The following is a 21,737-nucleotide window of genomic DNA, read 5'->3' as shown; positions in this document are numbered from 1 at the left end:
TCTATCCTACCCCTCCAAAACAGGGCCCGAGTTTTCTTCCCCACTGACTTCCTTTTACTTTGGAGGAAAAACTGAGCAGAATGTTTGTTTGTCAGTACCCAGGAAACTTTAAATTCAGGACTACTCATTCCAGGAAAATGGGAGCTTTAGGAACTTAAAGATACTAAGCACCCAGTTGTCTGATTTTTACATCAGAGAGAAGAGCAAAAGATTTCCTCATGTTCATGAAAACCGTCTCTCCTTGGCATTAGAAACAAGATACATACAGGCTCACGGATGGGGAAATAACTGCCAGAAAGAAGAAATCCTTTGTCCACGAACCAGAAAGTGAATCTTGATCCCTCAAGGTACAGTTCAGTGCCTTAACCCCAAGACCATCCTTCCACTCACAGTCACGTATCAAAGTCCATTCTCCACGGACTCCACCAAAAAGCCTCCCGGTCCCTCTGCACTTTGAGCACCTGAACTGAGGATAATCCTCTAAGCTTTACCAGAGCCCAGGCTGTACTTGTTGAATGCTAAGAAGTTCCTAGTGCTTCTCTTGTTGCGTGGTGGGTACACAGGAACAGTGTGCTGTTCTCACAAGTAGCAATACTGTCAGCACTGACTGGAGGTCCATTGCCACACTGCAGTGTACGCTGCTGCTTTACCAAGTACAAATGATAATATTTTTAAGACTGCACAGGGGCAGACCTGTGACACTGCGATACCAGGCCATGGATGTATGGCCAACACATATGGACACGTTCAGGTCTGTAGTTTAGATTTTGGCTGTCTTTCCTCCCTTGGTGAGCTGGAAAAACTGGAGGTGTGGTGCTCTCAGCCCCAAAGGATCACGGCCTATGATCTAACGCCATCTGAGTAAGCAGAAGCGTATGATGACCGGTTCCTGAATCATAACTCTTTGTGCTGTTTTTCAGGTCAGGTAATTATCATCTCCAAACCCAGTTCCAGTTCCTCAGCACGGAGAGCCACGTCCTTGTGTCTGCCCAAGATGCTCTGCACAGACCCAGAGAGCAAAAGAAAAGCCACCTAGAATACCCCACATCTCCTCACCTGCTCAGTGCTCCCAATCCCAACAAAAATTAGCGTTGGTCCTGTCGGCAGCAGTACCAGAAGTTGTTCAAAACCACAGGCACTTGCAGAGGTATGAGAGGATGCTCCAAGCACACATATTTTCCTTGACTATTTCTGTAGTCACCCACATAAAGGTTTCCCAAGATTCATTTGTTCCACAGAAGTCCCTGATTAAAGCTCGTCAGCTCTTTTAACACTTCCAGGTCGTACCTGTGTGATACTAATCACCTGCTGGGAACTGTCAGCCAGCCCACTGGCTTTGGGGTGAAACTGTGCTTAAAAACATGCTCGGGATAAGAGCTGAGTGAAGCTGCCCAGGCAAGAAAATCCAGCTGCATATTGCTGCTGTCTTATTCACGCGCTGCTGAACAACTTCTTACGAGGTCCCTCCAAAACACCAAAACGGTCGGTGGGGCTTTGGTGCCACGATCCTAATGAGGGACGTTCAGTCTCACGTGACAAGAACCACACAGCCACAACCTGCTGAAGGATGGCCCCATCTTACACAGTACTCGGTGCCGCCCCAAATCCGATGCCAGTATGTTTCTTCTTAGGCACTGAGAAGTGTGCAATGCCCCCACCAGCCCACACCACTCTCCCAGCACGGCAGGAGCGTCCTGCACCAGGGGATGTGGCTCAACAGGTGAAGGAGCTTTGCTCCAAAGTCGCTCCTCGGATTTTCTCATTGTAAAGCAGCCCCGGTTGGAAAAACCTTACCGCAGCCTTCAGTGGCTTTTGCCACCTCCAGGCAGCAGAGTTAATCTCATTTATCCTGATAACCGGGAGTTCGGTGAGAACAGTGCACTCGGTGTCCTGGGGAAGCCGGAGGCGCTGCCTGTCCACCACACCTCCATCTTTAGCAAACTTTTGGGGCAGGGAGCAGTAACGTCGGAGATCTAGCTAAAAGCAAACATCTCAGCTGCATCATCTTTAACCGATTCATCACAAAGAAAATCCTATCTTTTCCAGAACTGAGAGGAAATGTGGACAGTTCCTCCCTGCACAGATTTATTGGAAAGGCTTTAATAAACACAGATGTTGGGAACGGATGGCTACTGTGTAATCATGGGTAGAAAAAGCCAAAGGACAAAATATCCCTTAATGAAGACCTGCATACCGTGCAGTATTCCAAAACAAGTGAGGAAGAAATATGGTCAGCGTTACAAGCAGACCAATTACAAGATTCCAGGTGCCAAAGGGTTTTCTGTTGTGTTTAGCTGACAGAGGAGGGGTGGGAGAGCAAACGATGCTAAAAAAGCAGAACCCCGATCAGAAGTTGCTCTGAGCATCATACCAGACAGCTCAGCAGTTCAAGAGATCTACAAGGTATCTGCATCAATTTTGCAGACATCTATATCCAGTTTAAAACAATGACATCTAAAGATGAGAAGTCTTTCACTATTGCCTATGGTCTTATTTTATAGTTACTGGTCTTGCAAGAAGTGCACACGCATTTTAATTTCAACAGGAACAAATATGTTTATATGAGGAACTTCTACTAGATTTTAGCCTCTGTTCTGCTTTGGTTTTTAGAGGTATAAGAAATAAAATTAAATAAAAAAGCATGAAAATATTTCTATGGCAATGAGCCCATTATCGGCCCATGCGATTACCAGTAACAACACTGGGGTTCTGCTGTGACCAGAAATAATCCGCGATTAGTACGAATGTGTTCACTTTTTCCAAAGAAGAGAGAAGAAAAATTGGACTCTGAAGCAAATAAAATGTCCATATTCCTGGCTTCTAACAGTTTTCAGCACAAAACTACAAATTTCAATTTTTTCCTGACCCGGCTGTATATGTTGGCAGAATATCAGAGCAACATTTTCATGGCATCTTCCCCCGCTTCTCCTTCCCCTCCCCCATTTGGGACTTTCATTCACTCGTCACAACTAAATAATCCCCAAGGAAAACCAGTTATTTTTGCCAGCCCAATATCCCTGTGATGCCAGGGAGCTTAGCTGGAGAATCCAAAAGTCAGGCAACTTACGAATATATTTGTAATATTCAACAAAATAATAAATTCTGCACATGACACAGGAAATAATAATCAGATGATCTCAGCCCCAGAAGTATTTCGCTGCTGTGGAAATGCCAGGTTGGAGAGTTCATGTGGAAAAGGAAAAGCCTTGTAACTTCTCCAAACATCAGTCATCACTTCCAGATACCTCTAAATACAGCCATTCATTTCACACTGCAGGATATTGTATTGAAAAGCAAGGCAGGGCCAACGCAGCACCTTCTACCACTAAATATGCACTGCACAAACCTTAGCTAAGTGTGTTTTTCCTATTTGGAATAGGGCTCTTTCATTTCCAAAAAAGAGCTCCATGCTTCTCGCAGAGCAAAATATTTATAGCCGCATGCAAAAAAATATAAAAGAGCTTGAAAAGACAAACCCAGAGGTATTCCAAGATAGCTCCGTGTCAAATAGAGGATGACTCATCCACCTCTTTCAATGAAAATGTTCATCCTAGATAGATCAAAGGCACTAAGTACACCGAGCCCTTTTTGCTAAACCTGGCAAGAAAGTAAAAAGGTTTTCAATCAGCAGTCACTTAGTGGGAGGTCTGCGAACAAATGAAAGCCATAAGATGCTGGCACATGAAAGAAACCATCCCCTACAATGCACAATAGGGACAATGTATAGCATCTAAGCATAATTTGTGAGGAACAGAAAGTTTGGATGAATATTTTTGTGCGGCGAGACCAGATGCCATATGGATCTGATATTAGCAGCTCGGCGTTGCTTTGTGCTGTCGGTTTTCAAAGACCTTCACGCTGCCTCCCATCCGTGCGCTCTCAGCCGCAGCTTTGAAGGCAGCCTGCCGCCTCATCGCCCCGCTATTTTGTTATTTTTGTGACCACTGCAACCCACGCGTGGACCCCAGCGGGCTCTCAGCAGCCCCAGCACCTCCGCGGCGGGGGATCCTCTGCCAGCTGCGGTGCTCCTGCGGGGGGCACTTACCGCCGGCCTTCCACCTCTCCCCAGCACCCCAAAAGGCTGAGCCGCAGGGAAAGGGAGCCAGAGCCTTCCCCGTGACCCCCAGCCAAGCGCAGTGCCGAGGTGCAGGACCCGGGGCTGCAGCCCCACGGCGCTCCCCCGGCCCCGCAGCCCGGCGGTGCCACGCTGCCACCCAGCGGCCGGCCCCGGGCAGCCCAGGGAGCCCTCGGAGAGCTCCGGCGCCTGTGGGCTAACTCGTGCAGCTCGCACGAGCCCCCTTCTGCAGGGCGGTGACTTGGTTAGCTGTTCCCGATGCCCCTTTGGGCAGCTCGGGGGTCCGTCAGGGGGGCTGTGCTGCCCCGCAGCCCATCAGAGCAGGACCAGGCTGCTGGTTCAGCCACCTGCGCTGGGGGTTGGAGCTCCCTAAGAGGAGCGGGGACAGCTTCAGCTACCTTCACAGGGAAGACCTGGCTCCTGGACCATCAGACAGCACAATGCAAAGGTCTCCACTGCTGCCAGGGCAGCTGGCATCACTCCTCTGGCGCTGCAGAACAACCGATTCAGTAGTTAACCCTAATAGTTGGGTGCAAAAGCGATAAAGCCACTGGGGAAGATGAACACAAGTGCCTGGACCACGTGCGTGAGCAGCGCTGTCTGACCCCGTGAAGAAGCAGTGCCCGTGCTCGCACAAAGCCTCCCTGCCCAGGACTGATCTCACGGCCAGCGAGCTCCCTGGGACGGGCAGGACAGAGGTGAGAACACCTCTGGGCAGGGAGAATTCCACCCCCAAAGGTTTAGCACTTCTGAGCTAAAAGAAAAACGAAAAGCTCTCGTGTTTCTCCCGCTGAATGCTTTACCTCGCTGTTTGTGGGAAATGGAGAGAGCAGCATCTTTCCCCAAAGCTTTCTTAACTCGCCCCGCTGCCGTTGCCCTCCCACCTCCCTAGCTGGTGTTCACCCTCAGCAGTGCGGAGCAGAGGCCAGGAGGCCCGTTCGCATCCTGCAGCGTGGCTCATCCGCAGCCAGCAAACAGCCAGAGGGCCCAGGAGCACGCGGGCCGGCCAAACCCTTCCTGGTGGAAGGAAGCGGTGCCAGACCACAGCGCCCGGCATCCAGCTCGCTGCGCTGCGATGAAAACAAGGAGCGGGGATGACACAGGCGTGCATTAACACCAGCCTGACCAAGGCGCGGTTTCCATCCAACCGTCTCGGCAGTGTCGTCGGTGCACACACATCCTCTGGGCCAGGACGTTCAAACCCCACCAGCGCACACTGCTAGCTCCTGCCCTCGAACAGAAAGCTTTTAGGAACTTGACACTTCATCACGGGAACATTACCCTGAGAAAAGCTGAGTTGCAAGTTTCTTGTGCTCAGGGTTGGTTTTTTTTTTTGCTAAATTCTTGCGACTGTTTTTAAATATTAGCTGTGCAGAATTGTTTACTACGGAAGGGAAAATCCCGACACTAACATCCTCCCTAGTCAAAAAGAATTCATGCATTTTACCCTATTTTGAAACTTTTTAACCAGGCTTCTGGACCAGATTTTTTCCATGACCCTTAAACTTCACCAGTAACAGTTTGAAACTTTTCCTGGGTAACAGTTGCCTGCAAAGCACTTAAAATTTATAAACTTCTCGTACAGTTTCTGACATTTATCATTGCTAAAGTAAATGGAAGCAATGGAATCGACTATGCATCATGAGTAATATAATGCAATATTAAAGGACACCCAGTGGAGTACTTCGGAGGCTCAAGAATCTAAATCATACACTCAGTGCTGGGAAGCTGCGTAGGAAAATGTGCGGCACCATTTCTTGGTTGACTGTAGCTGTCACTGCTCAGTGTTACGAGAGCTAAGCTGCGCTGCTGATGCGCAGGGTTACATAATTGACAGCAGTGATTTACTATTTATGTGAATTAGAAGAGAAAGAAGCTGTGGAAAGAATTCCTAATGAGTGCTCACAAGTGTTTCCACACGGCCTGCCACAGCCGAGGCTAAACAAAAACTTACAGCAAGCCAGGGAGAGGGGCTCGGGCAAACCAAGAGGGGAACTCACGCTGTCCCTGCTGGGGCTCCAGGCCGGTGGCTGGAGCTTCCCGGCCCTCTCGGTGTTGTCCACCTAAACTACTGCATAGGGGAAGACAGGTACCAGGCATAATGAGTAGCACTGATGAGATATGAAGGAGATGCCCACCTTCCTGTCTTCTAACTTCTTTTTGTTATCCTCCGTTGCCCTGGTGCTGGTCTCGCATGCAGAGGCATGGAGCAGATGCACCGAGCAGAAACAAGAAGTTCTTTGAACGCACATTTATGAACACTGCCGCAGCCACTGCAGTCTCTGCGTGTCACTAGGAAGCAATCCTGGCTTGTCTTTGGCAGCTCTGTGGCTTACGCAGGTCTTGAAAAATACGGACACCTCCTCCTTTGTGATCACGGGTTTTGTGCAGGCAGAATCCGAAGGCTCTAGCCCATCGCCAGCGACCTCCAAACACCCAGCAGCCGGGTCACAGCAAACTGCAGGTCAGTGCTGCAGGGTACGAGCAGTGTGTCTGATGCAAATCGGTTTTATCTGATCACCCGGGGGTGATGGGCTGATGGCATGCAAGGCACATTTCCATCTGGGAAGACCCAGACAAAGGAGAAACAAATACAGTAGATAGGAGAGCTTTGTACATTCATTCTTCCCAACTCACTCACTGCCTCTTACACATGTCCCAAGAAAATATACATAGATTTTTGAGTAATAATATCCAGTACTGAGATGACACATTGGAATTCTATTTCCCCCCCTTCCTTTTTTTCTCCTTTGCTTTGTTTTGTAATCTCCCCTGCATTCTCTTTCTTTCCCTCTTTTTGCTTCTTCCTTCAGTCCCACTGAAGCTATACACATGATCATGACATAAGAAATAAGTCACCCTTCCCATTCCTCTATTCCTCCTCCAATAATCTGCAAATTCTATTAGCTGAAATGATGTGGGACACGGGGATGGATGGGGGCAGACGGAGAGGCGCAGACAGACTGCCTGGTAGCGTCTGGTAGCCTGGCACCCACTGGCTACTTGGTACGGAGCTGCGCTGCGGGAGAGTTTTATCAGAAGCATCAGTACAAACCCTAATCGTATTACACAAATTGCAAGATGAAAATGAAAGTTTAAATTACTTCAGTGTTTATCTTCATTTGTATACATCTGGCCGCTAACAAGATGCGCACATATGCAACGCCACCCCCAGCAAAACGCTGAGAGATGGATGCTAGAGGAAGCAGTACGACCTGAAACCCTCTGCGTCCTGCCAGCGGTGACAGGAGGCGTTCTGGGGGTGGTGGAAGCACCGCTCACTCCACTGCTGAAGCTCTGCACCCCTTCAGTGCAGCAACCTGTGGGACCACGCTGTGATCTGACCTCTGGAAAGAGGCGGGAGGGTGTTTGAAGAAAAAACGGGTTTGGAGGACTCTGCACACTGCACCATGAGATCTTGGGATCTAGACCTGCTGCAGGAAAGGCATGCGGATGACACATGAAGTATCACTTGAATACAGCTCTCAAAATACTGTTTAATTCATGTTTGTGTCTTTGATAGCAAAATACTTGTTATTTTTCTGGTATGATAGTCAAACAGCTATATTGCTCTTCTGGGATTATTATGTGTTTCATTAGCAAATCAGCGGCTTCTGAAGTCACGGAATTGATTTTCAGAGAGTGAGTGCTCTGTTTTCAGGTTTTCAGTTTCCTTAATAAAAAGTTTCTCAGCGCCACAACTACAGTAGAAGAGTTCAGAAGAAATTAGGTAAGAGCAGTCTGATGGCTCAAAACACAAGGCAAACAACACATTCTGAAAGTATACTTATCTATTCTAAGCTTATGGCCTTCGAGACAATCTCATGACTTTGGGGAGCATTTTTTACTTCGGAAAGCTAGTGGTTGGACAAGTCATACTGCTCATCACAGCTATTTCCTTAAAATCTTTGCAGAAAACATCTGCGACTGAAAGGGAGAGCAAACAAGCAAGCAAGGTTCACATACAGCATTCACATACAAACCTCATGTTTCCCTGTTTCGTTGTTTTTATGGCATAAGCACATTGATATGGAAAGCCAGAAATGCTTTATTAGCTAACCAGCAACACGCATCACACGGTGCAGCCAGTAAACATATCTATCCCAAGAAAACATAGAATGGGAGGGAGATTTAACTTGGCTGGCATCATTATTTACACACAACGCTGCACAAAATCTTTGCTTCTAATTACAGCTGCGCCTGGCTGGGGCGGGCGGATCAGATGTGAAGTTCCCAGGCAGGATGGGAGTGCCAGCAGGACAGCAGGACATCACCCCCTTTCAGACCATTTTCAGGCCAGGCCCCCAGCTATGCTGTCTGATGCTGCCAAGAGCAAACTTGAGATGGGTGCGTGTGCTCTGCACCCGACCCAGCATCCCCAATTCGGTCTGGCAGGAAGGAAGGACCGGAGGAGTATCAGCTTCTACCCGACAAGCTAACCAGCCACTTCATCCCCAGCTGCACGTGCGGCGAAGCACCACTGCACACCCGTCGTGAACGGGACAGCTAAAAGTGCCGAGCAATGAGCTTCCCAGTGGGAGCTGTCTGAGCACAGGTCTCATGTCAGCCAGAACTCGGGGGGGTCACGGAGATGTGGGGAGGCACTGAGCTATGGTCCTAGGGGCAGTGCAGTGAGGGGCAGGAATTAGGAGTGCCTCCTCATCGGCGTAAGGTTTGTTTTCATACATACATGTGTATGCACTTGCACACATAACCACACACACTGTGTCCTGTAGGGCGAGTTCGTGGAATGGTAAGTTAGACTCCGAGCCGCTTGAAGATGCATCAGGAAAGCATTAAAAAGAGGCCATATTCTAGAAGCGTAATGTGAAAATCTAGTTTCTATTGTCTCTAATTTCCAAAATATCAAGCCCCTGAAAGACACACACATTAAAAAAAACAAAATACCATAGAAAGATCAAAGATCCCTCTGGAAATACATTCTCTGCACACTTCAAAGCCAAATGTCCCCTCACTTGCCCCCTTGTAAAGAGATTAACTTCCACAGGCTGAAGCTGCTCACAAAATCAGCAAATTCATGCAGTGAAAATAAGGATTCGTACACGTTAACTCAGGGACGTCGAGCAAAACCAAGAGATCCCTCTGTATTTTCCTCTGCTTGACTGAAATACTAGCATTTATACCCACTCTCACTTCCAAGCTGCGATTGGTATTTAATCTGTTAGCAGGCAGTTTGTCCTTGAGTCATTTCGCACGTGGATCAGCTGCAACCCCCTTTCCCTGAATTAAAGAGGAAACGAGCGCACCATCTGGCCAGCCCCTCGCCTGATTCAGCCCCAGCGCCCGCGGTGGTATTCCAAAATGTGAGGAATGCTCACCCAGTAGGCTCGGTTCACATCCTCCCTCCTATTGACTAAAGCTGCTCTGTCCCCTTCTGGGGCGCTTTATGTAAGAATTTGGTGGGAAGACGAGGTCTCGGAAATCTGAACCATCTTCAAATGTGCGCGTGGGTGGTCTGAGCAGGCAGCTTATGCAATGAGAAATGGGAAGCCACTAAACTGATTCTGCTTCTAAATATTTTGACCTTTATTGACATTTATAAGTAGCAGGCAGCTTAATTACCAATTAAAGGAAGTTATTAGCTACAAAAGGAGCCTGTTCTTTTTTTTCCCTTTATGGCTCCTTTCCCAAACCAGCGCTGTTCAGAAGTGATTTCTGTGGCAGGACAAGGCAAAGGAGCCCAGGAGACCTCGACTACTTTCCAGCTAACCTATACAGCGATCCTTACAGAAGTCAGAGAACTTGCATGAAGTGGCTACTCCAGAAACAACACGTTCAGAACAACAACAGACCCTCCATTTCTGTAGGTGTTAGCACCTTGTATTACAGTACTGCCCCGTTTTTCTAAATAGAATTGCTTGGTGGGCATTTGTGCTGGCTTGTTTTCTTTCAAGCACACTCATAAACAAAGCCTCACCCTATTCTTTTTTTCCCCTCTTTGGTTGGTCGGTTGAGGATTTTTTGTATGATACATATCCAGAGGATGGCATGAGGAGCTGAGAACATGCAAGACTGCCTAAGCCACTAATCCCAATACAAAGTGCTGAAACAACTGCAGGTTCCACCCCAGGGATGGCTGAGTCCCTACAGCAAACCAAGCAGTTTCTTTAAACCACCCAGGCCCCAAATCTGCCAACAGGATGCACTGGCTACCAGCTTTACACATATTTATGGCCCCGCTAGTGTGATAGCATTGTTTGCTGGGTAATAGCATTTACAAAAACATATTGATTAGAAAATATTTATTAAATTTAAGATACTCATTAGAATGATCAGTGCTCTCCCATAATTTTAGAATATCCTTCTTTTAATAAATACAAACTAGGACAACAGTATACCAAAACCACAGTACTAACAGAGCTCTAATACATGAAATATACGATCAGTGTGATGTTTTCTTTTTTTTTTTAACCAGATTAGTGCTAATCTGGATTAAAAATAACCTTATGAAATAGCTAACTCTGTACACCGATATTATTTTCCGCTGTATAACACAGACGAATGTTGTTTTAAGAGGCTCTGTGTATGAAGGGAAGAGCAATGCAGAACACACATGAAAACCCAAAGATACTTAAAGCGTTTTTCTCAATGGATGAATAATCCCAAGGAATAACTTCCCTGGCAACTACGAAAGTAGCTGCATGGTCCAGACCACATTTTAGAGTACATCAAACCAAAGAAGGAATGGAAGTTCCAGCATTCTCCCAGGCAGGCACAATATTTTAGCTTTTCATCAGTGCTACTCCTGCATATATCAAAAGAAGTCCCACGTTACCTTCTACCAACCTCAGTGTCTGACTTTCCGGCATACTTCTGGGCTCTCTCAAGCAAGACATTTAACACTTTTTTTTTTTTTAACCTCTCTGCAATTTTTCCCCCAGATTCTCCTGCTTTTTTTCGTCCACATTCTTTACACTCCCTTTACTAAGTTGGTAATGCATCCGCAGTCTCACAGAAAAAAAAAATATTTAATTGCAACCTATTTGAAACCGGGAGCTTGATCCTGAAGTCACTAAAGTCAAAGGCAACAAGGGCATTCTGTTCAATGGGAACAGAACAAACTCAGAGTTCCTGGACAGTGTGTTTTTAATCAGGGAGCCTTCACATTTAAAAGGAAATCATTTGCATCATATTAGTATTCATTGTCCACCTACACAGGATGGGAAATTTACTGAACAAAAAGGTTAAGTGTGTTGATGCCAAGAAGGCTTGCCCATTGCAGAGCCGGTCACAGCAATGAAAGCCTCTCAGCTGTACCTGTTCCAGGAAATTACATCGAAAAGCCTCTGCATTCATGGCTCAGGGGAGCCAGACCTGTTTCTTATGGTACATAAAAGGTCAGCTGAGATCACTGTGTGTATTATTCATCCCAGGAAGAGTCCAAGCGTACCAAAAACAAAAATAGAGCTCAGTGAAAGAAGGTAGCAGAAGGGAAGCTGCTGCAGGCCGCCTGACACAGTTTACTCAAATATGTCACTTCAGATCAACAGAGAAATGTCCTCCTGCAAATTGTTTATCAGGGGACCCTTCACTGGAAAAATGATACAAGAGTTCTTTGTGGCTGTTACAGAAAAGCACGTGGGCTTTTACAGTTCTGCCCAGCCTGCGGTTCACAGGATAAGCAGGACTCGGGGGCTACTTCCGAAGGACCTGTGTAAGAAAACTGAGACAGAAGAGCCCAATGTCACAAGTCACTGGAAAATGTTAGGCACCTGCATTTTAAAAAAGACTGCAAGTCACTTATTTAGGTGTTTTATACAAGATGATGTTTATACAAGGTTTCTTCCTGTAACATTTGATGTAATACTAGGTATTACATCTGGTGATTGAAGACTGAAAACCCTAGTTTTCTTTCCAAGAGGCCTCCCAGAGCTCCTCTGAGTCCTTTCGTGCTGTCTTTCTCTAGTTTCATTTATATCCACCACATAATTTTTCTCATCTTTTAATTTAGAGCAGAATCCAGAAGTGCAAAGCTTCTCTGTTTCCAGGTCCCTTTGTTCCTGGGATGGGTTTCTGATGATGAACAGCATCTTCTTACCCTTGCACAGAACCCTGTCAAGCATGCCCAGTAAAACTGGGAGATCACAGATGTTTAAAGGTTAGAAGGGACCTCTCAGGGTTGTCTAGTTCCTGCCCTCTGTCCTGGAGAGTCTACTAACGGCAGTGTGCTCTCCAATATACGTATGGTGCCTGCAACCTCTGAAAAATGAGCTGTAAAAATTAATCATAAAACATAAAGCATAAAACAAGCAATGGGGGGGGGATGCATTTTGGGTTTATTTAGTCTAAGAGTGCTCAAAATTAATTGTCAGGGCGCTGGTGGAACACAACAGAATGGGGATACCTTTCCTGCTTCTTGGCAGAAGCAGCTTCTATCGACTTGGTTACACACAGCTCATTGCAGGTCAGGTAGGTAAAAAAAATATTGGAAGCACTAGAAGGTTGCTTGCTCTTGGAACTGAAATTAATACACATCGAGCTGAGCAGAGCAGAGAAAATATATGATGCTTGACAGCAAAATGCCCACGAGGCTTGTTGGTGTAGGCAGACTCGCCGTCTGCTCAGCTTTGAAGTAGCCCTTTGCTGTGTTCTGTACTGGGTAAGAGCAGGGAGCTCCTCCCATCCCCTTCAGTCCCACATACAGAAATACCACAGATCCATCCAGCTCCTCAGGAAAAAAAAAATCAAGAAATTAGTTTTCAAGGTGGAAAGCACTTTATGGTGCATCGCTTCACTGACATGTTGAGACTGTTCAGGACCACTGCACACCATAGACTCAAAAGGCTGTCTGTCAGGAAGATGTCTCGACCCTGATCCTTCTCCTTCGGCAGCTCTTCTGGCAGCTCCTCCTTCAGCAGCTCTTACAGGAGGGATAGAATGGGATCTCACACCCTGGGTTAACTTGTGGTTATCAAATGTCTGAGAAGAAATCATACTCAAAGCTGTTCTCCTAAATATTAACGAGCAAGGCTTTGCAAATATCGGCCAAAGTAGCAGCTCATGTGTAGGCTCCAAAAGCTCGGGAAAGCAAATCAAATTCAAGCTTGCAAGAGTGAACAGGTATCAGCAGGCATGAAATATTTGCCCAAATTTCGATCGCCTTGAACAATTCAATAAATCACATTGCTCCATGTACGCCGTTTGGTAGGAGTCAGACGGCTGCACTGCCCCTGAGAACTGGGCAGTAGGTTTGGGGAGGAAGGAAATAGCTGCTACATGCAGTAAATAAAAAAAAAAAAAGAAACAGTTCTGCTGCAGAATCATTCCATTCAGCCTGGCTAGAAACACAGGCAGCTACAAGCCGATCATTCATCTCCAACATAAACAGAGATTTGGTTAGACCAGCAGTAACATAGGTTGAGATTTTTAGTAGATGACATAAATAAATGTATTTTTATATTTCCTGACCACATTAAGCTTGAAATCAGAGTTCTAAAATGCGAGCCCCATACTATAAGACTTCTAATAGCCAATAAATTCAGATAGTCACAGTGAAGCAATGTTTCCTCCTTAAAGGTACATTTTGCTGCAGTGTATATAAATACAAGGGGACTTGTTTTTTTATGGATTTGGAATTTTATGTAGCTGAACATGATCATTCAAAAAAGGTTAAAGTTCTCGTAGGAGGACAGCAAGATGGAAACCACTTCAGAAGGCACATAGTCAGAGTCCAAATATTATTCCTACATGGAAAGACATTAGTAAGGAGATGGGGGAAGGTTGGGGAAAATTATTTTCTCCCCAAAAGGCACCATCCAGGAGAGCAGAGGCATAGCTAAAACATCCCAGCTCAACAACATCACTGTATTTCTCCATTCCTGTCCCACTCTCTTACACTAAGCAAGCATTAAACAAGCTCTTATCCTTTCCCAGTGCATCCACTTCCCATTTGTAAAGCAGGCATTACAGGGCCAGAATTCCCTTAGGTGGTGCCAGAGGAATGACTGAGTTCAGAGAGTTACCGGTAACACTTAGTGCTAAAATACTTAGATGCTAAAGGTCGTTTTTCATCCCTAAATCTTCCAGCATTTTAAAGTGGAGATGATGATATCCCACGCTGGGAAATTGAACACAACAGATGGAATGACTTTTGTGGCTTCTCAGAATGCCAGTAGCAAAGTCAGGAGTGATTCTCAGGTTGGCCACACGACCCTTAAAAGGTATCTTATGCTTCCAGACCCATCAAGGCTGATGTCCAGGCTGATGCCCAGCAGTCAATGGTTTTAATGATGAAAGAGAGCTTGCCGGATCGCCAGGCTGCCTTTCAGCACGGCATTGCTCACTAAGCAAGCTCTGGCTGAAGGACAACACTGTGCTGCATGGACTTTGAAGGCAAGTCCTTCGCCAAGGAACAAAGTTGTTTAGTTTTTGGACCTACCACTTTCAGCGGGTCCCTTACAAAAAGACATGATCCCAGTGGGGGAGCAATAAAGAGAATCGGTGCGGACTGGCTCTGCTGCCTGTTATTGACTTAAAATCCTTGGAATAGCCAAGATGAAAATGTCTGAGCATTGATGTCACTTCGATACAATTGCTCTGGAGGCTATTCAGTTTTCCTCGGGGCGCCTATTCATTTTAGGAGACTTGCTGATCTTTGTCTGACGGCTGAAGTTTTATGACCAGAAAGAAATGAAGATGGCAGCTAAGAGCTTCACTTCACAATGAGAAAAATAATGCTTTTAAGGGAGGATTTGTCATTCCTAGCTCACTTTGAGAACTAGCAGTTGAGACTAAGGAGATGGAATGTACCAGCAGAAGAAATGTTAAAACTCCGAGTACTTCCAAGTGCAATTTAGCTGCAGGATGACAACGAAAAGAAAAGTAATAATAACCTCCCCACACCCACCTATGTTAAGGTTGAAAAGCCAAGTATTCGAGGGCTGGAACTCCAGAATTAAGATTGCCTTGTGCCGTCCTAATTCACTTCTCCTGTGTGATACAATTAAAATATATTTTCCGCCATGGCCTCACCCCTTTAGTAGGCAGGATGAACAGAGCTATTCAGTTAGGTTTGGGGGTTTTTTTTGAACCTTTTGGAGTCAATGTGTGGCCTTGGTTTTATTTATAGCATGCAGTTTAAACTCTTTACTGAATACAGGATTATTCATATCCTTATGGGTTTTTATATAACACTTATCACAGAAATATTTTCTTCAAAAACATAACAAATGTCTCATGACAAAACCCCTGCCAATGAGGTAGAATGGTAGCAAGGGTCCCTTCAGCCCAAGTGCTTAATCAGAATCAGAGGTCCCACAAGATTGTTTTGATTAGTATGAGATCATCTGAATGCAATTTAGTGTATAATATATTCTTGTTTCTAGCAAACCGATGGTAACAAAACCCCATTTTTCTGGAGAGAGCTCCAAAACATCCACTGCCGTGAGTTTTCTGTTTGAGAAACCATCTGCTTCCTTTCAGGGTCATCCATAGTATTTGCAAACTTTGTTTTCTGTGGTTTATAGCACTTCCTTCTAAGACCTCTAGGCAAACGACAAGCAAGGCCTAGTCTGGAGCGAAGCAATGTAGCACTGTAAGGCTAGAATAAAATCATTCCTAGTTCACGTGAATTTGGAAGACTCCCACTTACATTTGTAATTGACAAAATAAAAATAAAAATTACTACCTACCTTTGTTTACACGCCCTCTTATTTAGAGGTGTAACTGTATGTGCATGTGATTATGTATACATGCATGTGATTATGTGTATACACCTGAAACCAAAAAGTAGTCATATCTGCTAACAAAAATACTGAAAAAACATCATGTTTGTAGGATTTTGTTTGAACACAGCAGTGCTAGTCAGCAAAGTTTTAAACAAACTTAAATAATTCAGAGACTACATTATCATTCTTCTCACAGACAAGACAATTTACATCCACCCTTTTGATTTGGACCTAAGCTACAAGTCAAGTCACTCTCCGCAGAGATAAATGTTACCTCAAGTTCACCAGTATGAACCCATTTGAGAAACACAGTTTTCAAGTTTGTGCAAGCCTGCAATCCCACCTGCACAATCAGAGAGATCGATTTATGATCCCCTATGTCATACTGCTTGTTTTACATTGTAGTCTTAAAGAAAGGAGCAGATGTTATTTAAGAAATAAATGACTTACTGATCTGACAGCCATCGGGATCTCTCTCTGTTCTTTTGGTTCGTACTGCTTATCTCAAGCTGTTCTTCAATGATGCTCTCTTCAGAGGAGAGGATCTGACGGCTGAAAGAAAAATGCACAATGCTTACAGTTTATATCCACAAGACTGGAAATTTGGCATGCCTGGAGGCTTTAGCATTATTATTATTACAAATATATTCTGGAATTTGTATTTTTGGCATAACTGAAAGATTTGTTATAAAGAATGTAGCTTTATTTTTTTAACGTGTTAAGTTAGCTTGGATTATTTTGAATTCAAGTATTTCAGCAATGACTGTAAATAACATTCTTTTTTGATTTGATGTAGTAAAAAGAAAGTTAACAAACATGATCTCAAGCATCACTTAGCAACGTCTTTAAAAACACCACCATCATTATCCTAGGATGCAGCTACCTGAAAATCTGGCCCTCCTACAACCTGGGTTCAATCGATACAGATTTGTTAATTAGAATGGCCTTTCTTCTTTAATGGAAACCTATTTTAAAGTCTAAAAAGTTTAAGAAAACCAAATTATCCCTATCCAGAACTACTGCTACCCATCCTACCTTTTGCTCTGTTTTCACAATGATGTGCTTAATTCATAATACAAGTTGTCCCACTGCAACACCCCCTAGTTTAAGGCAAGGCCTCTAATTTATAAAGACAGAAGTTGGTGCTGCTGTCTAGATTGTAAATCCATCCTCCCATCCACCACTGTTCTTCAGCAGTATTAGTACTACAACACAAAGCAGTTGTAAGAGCACCAGGGAGCTTCCATGGCAGACACAGACATCACTACGCTGAGTAGTGTATAAACACAGCAGGGAAATAAAAATTACCACATCCTCAAAGAGATCGACGCAATTATTTTGTTGTTCCTGTATGAGGATCCCAAGGCACTTTGCAGTTAAATCTCTCAGGAAGACTGCATTTCCAGCCTTGTTTTACAGAAGGGAAACGTGAGGAGGACTGAGTACAGTAGCACGACACTATGAATCTTTCACTCTGAAAGGGGACGTACCCGGAGTGCTGGACTGAAAGCTCACTGAAGTTCCCTTTTTGCAGAAGTTATCAAAGGAAGGTAAGAATCCACAGAAACTCGTAGGTCTGGTACGAGCATTTAACTCTGTAGGCACCCATTTCCTCAGCCTGACTGAGATTCTGGTAATTATTTCTACCCACTGGCCATCTGATGCTCTCGGCTGAGCTCACTGATTTGCTCTCAGCGCAAAAATGCCTCACTCAAAGAATGCCTACACGTTTGTTAGTACACTGGGAATCAGAAGTCAATGTGGCTTCACCTATATGCCTTAGGAAGCTACAGTGATATAACATTTGCCATGGCTGCTATACAACGTACAAATTACAGAATATAATCATCTTCCTGCCAACATCTGGTCAAGTTTAAAACAGGAATCTTGTAAAGCTTCTAATTACATCTCCTCATACTTTTCTGAGCTTTATTAATCTCAGCTCAGGGTTGTTTTGTTGTTGTTGTTGTTGTTTTTAACTTCAATAAGTACATTCTCTGATTCATAGCAATGTTCCAGTGAATTATTTCCATTATTCCCCTTTTCACTGCCTAAAATACAAAACAGGCTCCTGAAGTTTTAACCCTTCACATCACAAAGTGACAAAGGCTCTCAGAACCTCATCCAAGCCATGCTGCCTTTAGCTAGAGACTTTCCACTGACTTAACTTTGGATCAGTCCCCAAAACAACAAGGGAGGCTGCGATACAGCAAGGCATTGGGACAGATATTCCACTTGAAGAATATATTACATCGCCATTGGCATCACTTAGTCATCTGTTTAAGACAGAGGAATTCAGCATGTTCTCACATATTTTGCAGAACATATTTTACACCCCAAAATTGCTAAGGAGTACTAGTAAGGTCTAATCTCTGAAATTCATCTCTGAAAAAGCAAAAGCAAAAGTCAGTGCTTTTCTTTTGTTTAATAGACAAGCTACAAGAAGTACTATGTCGTGCCAGCACACAGCCGTCACTAAAGAGCTTACTTCAGGTGCACAAGAAGGAAATTATCCTAGTTCAACTTCACACTTTCCCCATGAAGTTTAAGAGTTTACCCAGGAAGTAAGGAGCCTAGCAGTTTAGAAAGCAGTCCTCTCAGGCTTTGCTCATGTGCAAGAGGTCTTACTTTCCCTTGTAGACCTGAAAACACATCACTCGCACTGACAACTCTCCCGAAGCTGCAGAGAATCTTTTCTGTTCCTTTGCTGCTCTTCTCCGCGTGCGCTGGCCAGGCAAAAAAGACAGGTCCCTACTGCTGAACTAGTAGCAGTCCATCAATAAATAACAGATTTCCAAGTCACTGGTACCCCGCAGAGCACTTTTCACTAGCATGTTTCAAAGTGGTCCTCGCTGTGCACGAGGACTATCAGCGCTGCAGCCGTTCCCCAGGTGAAGGCACTGGGGAAGCAAGCCCAGGGTCAGCCTCCTGACCTCCAGCATCAGGCACTCCCCCGACTCTGCCCAAGCTCCGTCCGTGCTGTGCAATGCTGCCTCTTGGTGGAGCACAGCTAAACACCCGGCAAGGCTTTCCACTCTCCTCTCCAGCCTTAACCTCCAGACCTGCACAGAAGCAAAACCAGTCTGTGTCTTCACCTATTAAGGTGTCCACGTCCTTACAATTCCTGTCTGCCTGCTGCATGTGAAAAGGACAAATGCCATACTAAACAGGACATTATTAAAGGTAAGATGTTCCAGGGGTGTGTTTTAAAACTGATAATTAAATTGGACAGCCAGAAGCACTGAATCTGAATGTTTTATAAGCCGAGTTGAATATCCATAGAGAAAAAATGTATGATTTTGCTAATGAGCTAACTCAACTAATTCAATAATGACCTAATTCAACTTCTTCCAAAATAATTCATGAGCTCTTACTCATTATCAGTTATACAGTACACTAGGAACTTCACTAATTATCATTATTGACAGTTGTTATATGTATTTATGTTATAGATGCAACATAAGGGTGGACTTGGAAAAAAAAATTCAGCTGTGCCTTTTCGTTCCTACTCACAAACAGTGACGGGAAAACCTCCAAAAGCATTCTCAGTGTTTTGTAGTTGTTAAGACACTTCATTTTCTCTCATTCCCAAGCTTCAGAAGCTTCCTCTTTGTGATTGCAAACAGATGATGGTAGAGTTTGCAATTAAGCTAACACAAGTAAATTCCAATCAGCGGTGGCCTACAGCAGCTTCTCAGTGTTCACTTGAAATGGGGGCCAACTCTTAGTACGAAGCTATCAGCGGGAAAAGCTAAATTAAAATTGATGTTTAGACGCGGTTTCAGTGACCCTCTTTGCACCCAGGAATATCTATAACATCTGTCATGTATTAAATACCAAGTTTGGGATTTTCAAACATCCAGTGAGCTTGGGCACTGAAAATCCAATAAGGCCCTTTGAATACATCAGTGCAAAATCTAAAGAGTTTTTACCATTTGGGAGAACAGCACTCCACAAAAGGGAGAATTTTGTGCATCCCTCTACATTCATCAAGAAACATTATTAAGAATACACAGTTTAGGGGCTTGTTTGAAAACTAGGCCTTAAAAACTGAGTTTTTAGTGTAACTGGAATAGATTTTGCAGATTTACCCTATCCTGTCCATCCTTACAATACTGTGGCAGAACAGAGATGGTAGATTCTTGCATATTTTAGGTTTTCCAGAAATTACCCCAGTAGAACCAGTGCTTAGTGGTTACAGCTATTCAGTGTCACCGACAGGCATAAAATATGATGGCGTGGGCTTTCATAAGGGTAGGGACTGCTAAGTAAATACGGCGTAAGTTTCAGTTACCTATTCTTGATCTCATTTCAGGGAGCACAGTTCAAACACGAGATCTTCCAAACTTCTGGAGCTGTGGTTGTTGTTGTTGTTTTAAGACGGAGCCTCTCTTCAGCAGCAGCACGCAGATTCTCCCCGCTACAGAAAGATTTGCATCCCCTGCAGTGGCAGGCCAGCAGAAGTATCTCTGTCGTGCTGGGTACCAGCCAGTTGGATGGTACAATTCTGCTGATGGTGCCAGCCAACGTCACCAGCAGATTGCATCCCAGATGCCCTGGAAAGGGTGGCGAGCCTCCTGGTAGTGCCAAGGGAACACAGGCTCACTGGAAGCCCAGGTCAGTTGGCAGCATGAAGAGCTGGAGAAAAGGCATAAAACAAGGTCAGGTCTACCAGGCTTTACTGGTAAAGGGCAGAACTGTGCACACATGAGCGTATCGGTCTGGATAAAAGCATTTGTGTAGAAAAAAAATACTCTAAGCATGGGAAAAAAAATAAATAAAAAAAAATCTTTAAAGTTAATGGGCAAGCCTGGTACATATATATGTATACAAGTTCAAAAACAGGCTCTTAGGGCAAAATGACTCATCAGTGCTCTTGATCTCTTTTTATAGACAATAAAATGCATCCCCTATATTTCCAAACACTCCTTTCTGCCTTTTGAATGCACTCAGTTGTAAGAAACAGTTCTGAACAACCCTGTTAACAGCTCTGTTCCTCCAACTGCTTCGAGTCAAAGCAACATGATTGGTGGTAAAAGAAGACATCCTCATTTAAATTACTTCCAATTTTCTATTTTTCTCTGAAAAGCAAGTCCAGGCCATTAGTACAGTTGAATGTTGGAAAAAAAGTTTCCAAAACCAGCTAATATAATGCAACGAAAGTCATTTTGTAACACAGAAAAATACAAGTACAGTTATACAAGTGTTCTTGGTCCAAGAACAATTGTAAGTGGGTTTTGTTTTGATTTTGAAAAATCTCCAATATCTCAGGGTAGTTGCAGTAGACCACACACTGGAAAAATTACATGTTTTTCTGGTCGCTGTGTAATAAAAGGATTTTTCTCTCGGAGACAGAAAAGGCCTATTCAAGGTTGGAGAGGGAGTAAAACCCACTAGCAAGAATGAAAGATCAGGAAAGACTGGGTTCCAGTTACAGTTGTATGAGGATAATTTGGTCTAGCTGTCTGAGAAGCTGTCAGGGAATTAGGAACAACAGCTTCTACTTTATCATCAGCCTGCAAAAGACCCTAGGGCTAAAAGCAAAATCAATCAGATAGCAGTTTTATGGTCTCCGGTATTATGGGTGACTCCATTTCAGGGTGTTGAGAGGTTTTGCAACATGAAGTAGAGCACCAATAGAAAATCAGCTGGGAGAATAAGTATCAACTGGGTTAAGATGGAGGGGTTTTTGCAAAAGTTTGTGTGACACAGCCACATAGTAAGCCTGCAGCCAGACAGTACGTAAATACCTACATCATTTACGGATGAAGACCCACTGCAGGGTGCAGACAATAAACTGCAGATAAGCCTAAACTGAGAGTCAGTTGTGACTTACCCTTGACTTCACAACACGCTGCAGTAAGCCAATTGCATAACCTACTTTCCAGGTTATTTTACTGCAGTCATAGGGCAATTTTGGACCAACTCCACTAAGTACATTTTTTTAACATTCTTTTTACTCACCAATAAAACAA

General features: G+C 44.4%; 1 protein-coding gene across 2 annotated transcripts in view; it reads right to left on the bottom strand.

Moving 5' to 3' along the window:
* ZWILCH (zwilch kinetochore protein) overlaps positions 1-21,737 on the bottom strand; it is a 194,827-nt gene that overhangs the window by 148,157 nt on the left and 24,933 nt on the right. Inside the window, exons 19-21 of one of the 2 annotated variants that reach the window (XR_013938109.1) lie at positions 20,057-20,400; positions 16,213-16,314; positions 4,046-6,637 (exon numbers count right to left, since the gene is read on the bottom strand). The gene's annotated coding sequence lies outside the window, so the exon portion shown is untranslated. The remainder of the gene's footprint in view (positions 1-4,045; positions 6,638-16,212; positions 16,315-20,056; positions 20,401-21,737) is intronic. The other variant, XR_013938108.1, reaches the window with a different exon arrangement.

Source organism: Anser brachyrhynchus (assembly GCF_964034855.1).
Source record: "Anser brachyrhynchus genome assembly, chromosome: 11".
Lineage (NCBI taxonomy): Eukaryota > Metazoa > Chordata > Aves > Anseriformes > Anatidae > Anser > Anser brachyrhynchus.
Note: the sequence above shows the minus strand (reverse complement) of the source record. Positions and strands in the feature narration are given on the sequence as shown.